Source organism: Moschus berezovskii, chromosome 16, assembly GCF_049115385.1.
Source record: "Moschus berezovskii isolate FMDL1 chromosome 16, NW_MosBer_1.0, whole genome shotgun sequence".
Classification (NCBI taxonomy): Eukaryota; Metazoa; Chordata; class Mammalia; order Artiodactyla; family Moschidae; genus Moschus; species Moschus berezovskii.
Window position 1 is genome coordinate 73,056,807 of NC_142475.1, and position 8,973 is coordinate 73,065,779.

Consider the following 8,973-nt stretch of genomic DNA (forward strand, 5'->3'; position numbering starts at 1 on the left):
CAGAGAAAGAGATGGCTGGATGGGACTCTGATGCTGGGAAAGGTTGGGGACGGGAGGAGAAGGGGACGACAGAGAAAGAGATGGCTGGATGGCATCACCGACTCTGTGGACATGAGTTTGAATGAACTCCGGGAGTTGGTGATGGACAGGGAGGCCTGGCATGCTGTGATTCATGGGGTCGCAGAGAGTCGGACACGACTGAGCGACTGAACTGAACTGAACTGTGGTGCTGGAGAAGACTCTTGAGAGTCCCTTGGACTGCAAGGAGATCCAACCAGTCCATTCTAAAGGAGATCAATCCTTGGTGTTCATTGGAAGGACTGATGTTAAAGCTGAAACTCCAATACTTTGGCCACCTCATGCGACGAGTTGACTCACTGAAAAAGACTCTGATGCTGGGAAGGATTGGGGGCAGGAGGAGAAGGGGACGACAGAGAATGAGATGGCTGGATGGCATCACTGACTCGATGGACATGAGTTTGAGTGAACTCCGGGAGTTGGTGATGGACAGGGAGGCCTGGCGTGCTGTGATTCATGGGGTTGCAAAGAGTCAGACACAACTGAGCGACTGAACTGAACTGAACTGACTCCATTAGTGTTTGATGTTGATGACTTCTTAAAACTATTTCCCCACTCTTTTCTGTAATTCCATGTGCCCTATTTTCCTCCCAACCTCTGTCCATTCCTGCTCCATCTTCTGTGCTCACCTCTTCTATATGCTATTTTCCAGGGTCCAACCATGATTTAACCCCCTACATGTGGGTGACTTCAGTTCATTGCTCTCTCCTAATGCTCAGGTGTACTTATATATCCAGCTGCTTGCTGAACACCCCCACTTAGATGTCCCCTAGGCCCCACACACTCAATATGTTCAAAACTGAGCTCATCATAGTTCCTTATCTTGAATCTGCTCCTCCACCTCCCCCTCTTACTGACTGACATCATCTGTGTCATGTCCCACGCTGGAAGCCTGGGCGTCAACTATTATTCCATCCCCTCCCTTACGGCCCACATTCAGGCAATCACTTCCATAATATTTCTCAGGTCTTCCCAATTGTTTCCATCCATTTTCACGGTCTTTAGACCACATCACCCCTCATCTGTTTAGTCCTGCAATATCCTCTCTATGGTATCCTTGCTGCCAACCTTGACTTCCCCTTGTCATTGTTTGTATTAAAATTGAAATCTTCTCATGTGACTCCTTTTTTAAAATTCATTTTTACTGAAGTATAGCTGCTTTACAAAGTTGTGTTACTTTTCTACTGTATAGCAAAGTCAATCAGCTCTATGTATTCATATAGCCCCCCTTGTTTGGATTTCCTTCTCATTTAGGTCACTCCAGAGCACCGAGTAGGGTTCCCTGAGCTGTATAGTAGTTCTCATGAGTTATCTGTTTTATACATAGTATCGATAGTGTACATATGTCAATCTCAATCTCCCAGTTCATCCCAGCCCCCCATGTCACTCCTTGATCAACATCAATCAATAGCTTCCAGTTGTTCTAGGATGAAATATAAAACCCTGTGACGTGGACCTGGTTTCCGAGACTCTGGTCCCCATCTGTGTCCCCAGATTCACCATCCAGCCATGCTGCCACACCAAGACACTTGTGGCTTCTTCTCTTGCCCTTGGGCCTTGGAAAAAGCTGCTCCCTCTGTCTAGAGCAACCACTGACTGACTCCTCTTACCCTTAAGGAGTCATCACTGAAGGAGTCACCGCCCAGGAACTCTGTGTCACCTTCAGAGGTCATGTGTAGTCCCCTCACCCTGATCAAAATGACATTTTGTCGCCAGTTTCCCCTCTCCCTCCTTACTCTGAACTCCTCACTCAGAATCCCCTTAATTACCTGATCTTACTCATCTGTGTTTCCCCAACACAGCCTCTGACACACAGAGGGTTTGTGCCACGTGCAGAGACACTTCATTGCATTCACTGCCTATCCTCAGTGCCTGGGACAGTGCCTCCACTAAATAGGTGCCATATGTATACATCCATAAAGAACAAATGAATAAAGTATCACAACGTTGTTTCACTGAGCGAGGAAGTGGTTTCCCCTTCTGTTCCAGTACCTCTAGGACTGTTTTCCTTAAAGGTGTTGCTGCTGCCCTCATTTCCCACCTTATACACAAAGTAATTTGCTCCTAGAAGAAGTTAGCCTAGGCACATGGTGCTTCAGATCTTTGCCTCTTTGAAGCATTCCGGGTGATGTTCAGGGTTCCAACCTTGGCACAATGTGCTCAGAGTACAAGGCATAGCAAAGGCTGGTCCCTGACAGAATATTTAAAGCTGCTGGGAGCAACTTCCTTACCTTACAGATCAGGGAACTCAACAATGTTTCCGAGATAAATTACAATAGGTTCAAGGGGAGAGTTGAAGCTGCATTTTTCACAGCCCACTTCCACACATAGTTATGCCTCCAATCTATAATCTCTGAAATAAATTTGTTTCACTCTATATCCTTATTCTGTGCTCAGCATACAGTCAGAGTTGCTGGAGAGAGTGCCCAAGCCAGGGTCACCAGGTTTCATGCTTAGCATGAAATAGACATTTTCCATTAAAGTCAAATCCTTCATTTCAGAAGTCTGAATAGACTTCTACTTAAATAATAGCTCCCGTTGATAATATTTAAGGCACTAAAAATACTGTGCTATACAAGAATGTTCTTCAGATATAGCATTTTTAATTATGATTTTTTTTGTTCACATGAAGGATTTGGTTCTCATTCAATGTTTCTGAATTGGTCAAACAAGTGTAAAGAATACATTGGACTTGATATCACCTGAAGAAGTCAGAGTGGTTTCTGTCCTGGTGGTATAATAAGAATTGCTTTAATTTAGTATTTATTAGCACTGTGCTTGTTATGTCCCAGGCACTTGCATACTCTAATTTTTTACATGGTATAGTATTTGATCCTTGTGCTATGTGCTAAGTCGCTTCAGCCATGTCTAACTCTTTGCCACCCCATGGACTGTGTAGCGCATCAGGCTCCCCTGTCCATGCAATTCTCCAGGCAAGAATACTGGAGTGGGTTGTGTTTCCTCCTCCAGGGGATCTTCCCAACACAAGGATCCGTGGAACCCCCGTCTCTTATGTCTCCTGCACTGGCAGGCATGTTCTTTACCACTAGTGCCACCTGGGAATTTACTAGCTCAATTCTATGAGATGAGTGAGTATATTGTTGTCCCCATTTTTCAGATGAGGAAATAGGCACAGAAGATGGTAAGTGATCTTCCTAGAGTTACGCAGAAGGCAATGGCACCCCACTCCAGTACTCTTGCCTGGAAAATCCCATGGATGGAGGAGCCTGCAGTCTACGGGGTCGTGAAGAGTCGGACACGACTGAGCAACTTCACTTTCACTTTTCACTTTCATGCATTAGAGAAGGAAATGGAAACCTCCACTCCAGTGTTCTTGCCTGGAGAATCCCAGGGACGGCGGAGCCTGATGGGCTGCCATCTATGGGGTCGCACAGAGTCGGACACGACTGAAGTGTCTTAGCAGCAACTTAGCAGCAGAGTTACGCAGTTACTAAGAAGCAGAACTGGGTTTAAGCTTATATTTCTAAAATCCCATGTTCCTTACTATGGTGCTCTTCTATCCTTATATATAGTGGAGAGGTTCTAATATTTACTACTAAAGACCTATGTCACCTTCAGCTAGTTACCGTCCCTCTCAGAACCTCACTCTCCTTTCTGGAAATTCCTTTCAGCCTTACTATTCTATTGATTAACTAATTAATTAATTCTATTAATAATTAATTAATTATTCTATTCTATTAACCCTAAGGGGTTAATAGACAGTTTTAGGTAGCTTAGCATCTGACTTTACAAATGTGCAGTTACCATCTTGTCCTCATATTTCATTGGCAGATGGACTATTTAAAATCTAGCTATCTGCGACTTTTCAAGCCATCATTGATTTTTGCTTTCTTTATGTATGTTCCTAGGGCTTGACACTGGGAATGACAAGTCAGAAGCCTTGACACTCTGTTTGAAGGACTGATACTTTGGCATGCCTCGTAGAGTCCCAAGCATGGCCCGAGTATTGAAATGTGCTTGATAACCCCCAAAGGGGCACTTTTGGTGGGTTCCTGTGAGCCTCAGAAACTCCTCTTCCACTTCTGGTTGGGTCCTAAATGATTCTTTTGTTTAGAGATTGTTCCAGATACATGAAAGAACAGCTCAATACAGTCTCTGAGGAGCCCATGGTAGGAGTTTACTTCCATTTCTAATCCATGCTTTTTCTAACAAGCTAGAAATTCAGATAGTGGTATTTTTGTATGAGAAGGAGAAAAGAAGAGTCTCCATATGATGATATTTTAAATCATGGCATCCATAGATTCCAGATTTATACTGCATCTCAAATTTCCATTAGAAAAATATATATATGTATATTTCCTCATACAGAATTCAGTTTAAGAAAGTGTATTTGCCCATAAACACACTTATAAACACATATCCTAGTCTTTATGCACCAAGGAATCTAGGTGGAAAATCATTTCAGAAGGTATAAAAATTCAAATAAAATTTATTTCAGTTACTTTATAATCTATTATTCTCACTTATTTCATTATCTTTAGAAACATACATTAAATATAGTAGAAGAAATCAGAATAATAATAACCATGTCTTATCTACAAATATGTACATATGCATAAGTATTATTTCAAAGCATTTTACATCACTTATCTTTTTTCATCATTACAACGATCCCGCAATAGGTGGAATGAAGATAATTACCTGGGAGATTCTGAGAACCATGTGAAATGATGTAGGTGAAAGTGCTTTGCAAATGAAAAGCTCTGGTTTACATTTACTGTAATGTTCTTGCTGATACCACACTTTTAGCATGTCCAAGAAAATAAAAAGACACTGAGCTTAGAACACCTAACACCTAGGCATTAAGTCAGATAATGAGCTAGTGTTAAAACTGAGGGAAAAAACAAACATTTGTTGACTATTTGTTACATGCCTAGGACTTTGATATTATGTGGTCTAATCTCCACACCAACCTTTAAACCATCAGATAAAAGGATAAATCTGAGATTTAGATAGAGTAAGTATAGATGGAAGAACAAAGACTCACCCAAGCCTTCCTGACTTGAAGATCATGTTCAGTTCACTGTCCAACTCTGACTCAGAACAGGTGCTTTTTCTATGCCAGCCTGGTTACTAATGCTCTCAGGCTCATTCGCACAATAAGCACAGACCTACACCCCATCAATCCTCAGGAAGAACGATTCATGTATAACTGGCCAAATTCGGGAAGAAACAGTTTGTTGTTGTCATGACCAGAAAGATGAAATCTATAAAATCTAAATATTATTTGAAATGTGAGAACATCAATAATAATGAACAATACATCAAATATCTATTGCTTCTGGATATTCTAGGTAACACAAAGAACAATTTTAAGTACACATAGCTTTCAGTTCAGCTGCTCAGTAGTGTCCGACTCTTTGCGACCCCATGAATCACAGCACGCCAGGCCTCCCTGTCCATCACCAACTCCAGGAGTTCACTCAAACTCATGTCCATCGAGTTGGTGATGCCATCCAGCCATCTCATTCTCTGTTGTCCCAGTCTCCTCCCACCCCCAATCCCTCCTAGCATCAGACTCTTTTCCAGTGAGTCAACTCATCGCATGAGGTGGCCAAAGTATTGGAGTTTCAGCTTTAGCATCAGTCCTTCCAATGAACACCCAGGATTGATCTCCTTCAGGGTGGAATGGTTGGATCTACTTGCAGTCCAATGGACTCTCAAGAGTCTTTTCCAGCACCACAGTTCAAAAGCAAACACATAGCTTTAAGTTAATACAAATGGAAAGTTAGAAAGTATACCTATATTTGTTTAGTGAGTTTCTCTTCTAAGAAAAAGATGAGGAATGAACCTCAGTGATAAAACTTTCCACTTGAAAGTCTAATTAACTACCTCAGCCATCAATAAATGTGAAAAATATGTTGCAGAATTTTTACTGTGTATTGAATTAGGTGAACACTTATGGCTTTCACCTTTCTAAATTCTCACTTCTGCTGAAAGGAATTTTTACACTGAATGACATAAAAGTAGATCTGGCTGATAGATCAAAATCAAAATCAAAAGTCACAGTGAGCAAAAATCTTTTTTCAAGTACAATTCTATTTGAAATCTTTTCTGAAAGATAATATGCTTCCTCACTGCCAGTGGAGCCTATATTTAAATCTCAGAGGTTGGTTGATTACAACATTCGACAGTGCTGACCAAGAAGGAGTCTTATTTCCAAATGATGAATTTCAGATTGACCATTAGGTTTCCCTAGTGGCTCAGATGGTAAAGAATCTGCCTGCAATGCAGGAGACCTAGGTTCTATCCCTGAGTTGGGAAGATCCCCTGGAGAAGGGAATGGCAACCCACTCCAGTATTCTTGCCTGCAGAATCCCATGGACAGAGGAGCCTAGCAGACTACAGTCCACCGGGTCGCAAAGAGTTGGACATGACTGAGAGACTAACACACACATTAGCACTTGTAGGACTTGTCTGCATAAGTAATGGCAAAGGAACACAAGCCCTGTGAGTAATAAATTGGACACCAGTCCATTGACTCTCTATCAAACATTCACCAACTTGCAGAAAAGAGCTCTCTGTACTGCCGGCAGGCAAGTCATCTGGAAGGATAAAGGGGAGACCTTTAATCATCTGAAAGTGTAGTATGGCTAGAATTTAGCCCCTGGCTTTTGGTCAACTTTCTATCACCTTTAGCTCAGTCCTACCGCAGGGCTTACCCTTGCCACATAAATATTCCTTATATAGACTTCCTTTAAAATAGCAACTAAGCACACAGTCATCTGTCCCATTTGATCTTGCTCTTAAGAAAGAATAAAAGTCAATTGGAATGAGTTTTATCAGAGTAGAGATGCGGAGAAATGAAAGTGAAAGTTGCTCAGTTGGGTTCAATTCTTTGCGTACTGAGCTTCTACCCACAATAGATGCTGGAGCAGAAGTAGAATAGAATGGGACTCAGATGAAGTGAATATGCTTGACAAAAGACAGTGTCCTGTTCTAGGACAATCTATAAAATTGTTATCCTTTTAGTTTGCCTTGGAGCAAGTAATACAAGGAGTTAAAGGGAAAGACAGCATGTAAGGAAGGGATGAGGTTTTTCAGCCTCTTTATTGTGTTAGAAAAGTTTTTAACTGAAGTAGTGGCTGTTTGTGGTATGTGTGTGTGTTCAGTCATGTCCAGTTGTTTGCAACCCCATGGACTATAGCCCACCAGGTGCCTCTGTCCATGGGGTTTCCCAGGCAAGAATACTGGAGTGGGTTGCCATTTCCTTCTCCAGGGGATCTTCCTGACCCAGGGATTGAACTCGTCTCATGCTTTGCAGGTGGATTCTTTACTGCTGAGCTGCCTAGAAAGCCCACACATAAGACAAGAAGCCTTTTAATTACAGAGTCTGGGATTGGTGTTCCCAACTGCTGCAAATCCCCTCTTATTTCCTCCAGAGCTACAAAACAGTGAACACTGTATACACTATGTACTTGACACATACACAGGTATGGAACTTTATGTAAGATGTTTGAGCAATAACACAGACTGAATTGACATGATATAATTTTAGGGAGGGGCTTCCCTGGTGGCTCAGATGATAAAGAATCCACCTGCAATGCAGGAGACCTGGGTTTGATCCCTGGGTTGGAAAGATCCCCCGGAGGAGGGCATGGCAACCCACTCCAGTGTTCGTGCCTGGAGAATCCCCATGGATAGAGGAGCCTGGCGGGCTGCTTTTCATGGGGTTGCAAAGAGTCAGACAGGACTGAGCGACTAAGCACAGCACACAGCACAATCTTAGGGAGAAGAGATGGAGAAAGTGTTCTGCACAGTATCTACAAAGTGGGGATTTAGCTAAAAGAGTCCAGAAGATAAACGTGGATCATCTCAAACACATATGGGGAAATTCCTACTGGTTCAGAAGGCAGGAAGAAGAAAAGCTCTTAGAAACCTAGCCTCCCACACAGACATTTTCATATGATAATGGGTCTATAAGGGGGAGAATAGGGTTACCTGGCCAAAGACAACATAATAAAGGGCTGTGGAACTCAGCAGATGTAGTGAAAAATAATAAACTTATTAGCTGAACAAATGAAAGCCTTTTTATGGAGAGGAGAGTGACCAGTTGATTCCCATATCCATGAAGCCAGAGAAGATAAACTTCCATTAAGCTAAGAAAAACTTGGATTGAAAATTAAGCTGTTTTCTCTATAGAAATGTGACACTTGGGGCTGACGTTACAGGCTACAGTTTTAGAGTCATTCATACTGTGGATCTTCTGAAACTTATTCCTGTAAAACCTGGATAAAATGAATAATAATGAAAAGAATCCAAAATTGGGAGAAAAATGTAATGGGGGAGAAGATCCTGCTGGCTTGAGGGGTATTTCTGAGCTGACTGCACATGGCCAGATTTCATACTTTGTAAACACATTCATCTATGTTACCTCATTGTGTAACAGGAAAGCAGAGAATATCCGAGTCAGCATGGATCCATTTACTAAGGATGGCTCTGCTGGAGAAACATGTAAAATCATTAGTAGACTCCTCAAGGCTAAGAAGGTGTCCCTTTGTAAAACCTGCAGAAATGAGCAGACACCACCCATTCTGAAGAGTTCCAGATCCCCCCTTTTGGGAACTGAAGACCCTTCCAGCTTTATATTCCATGACTCTAATAGGATACACCTCTCTGTGAACATGTCTGCAAAATGTATGATGCCACTTTGCTGGAAAACATGTTTTCTGTTCACCTTTAAATCCATCATAAAAATGAGAAAGTTCTGTTATTGAAAATATGAAAAAGCAAAATAGCACATAATAGAAAAGAAGGGAGAAGCCAGGATACTGGCACTCCATAAAAATTAATAAACTCGGTACAATATTTAGTCAAAGAAAAGCATCACTTCTGAGACAGATGCCTGTAAATCTCACTGAAACAGCATTGTTT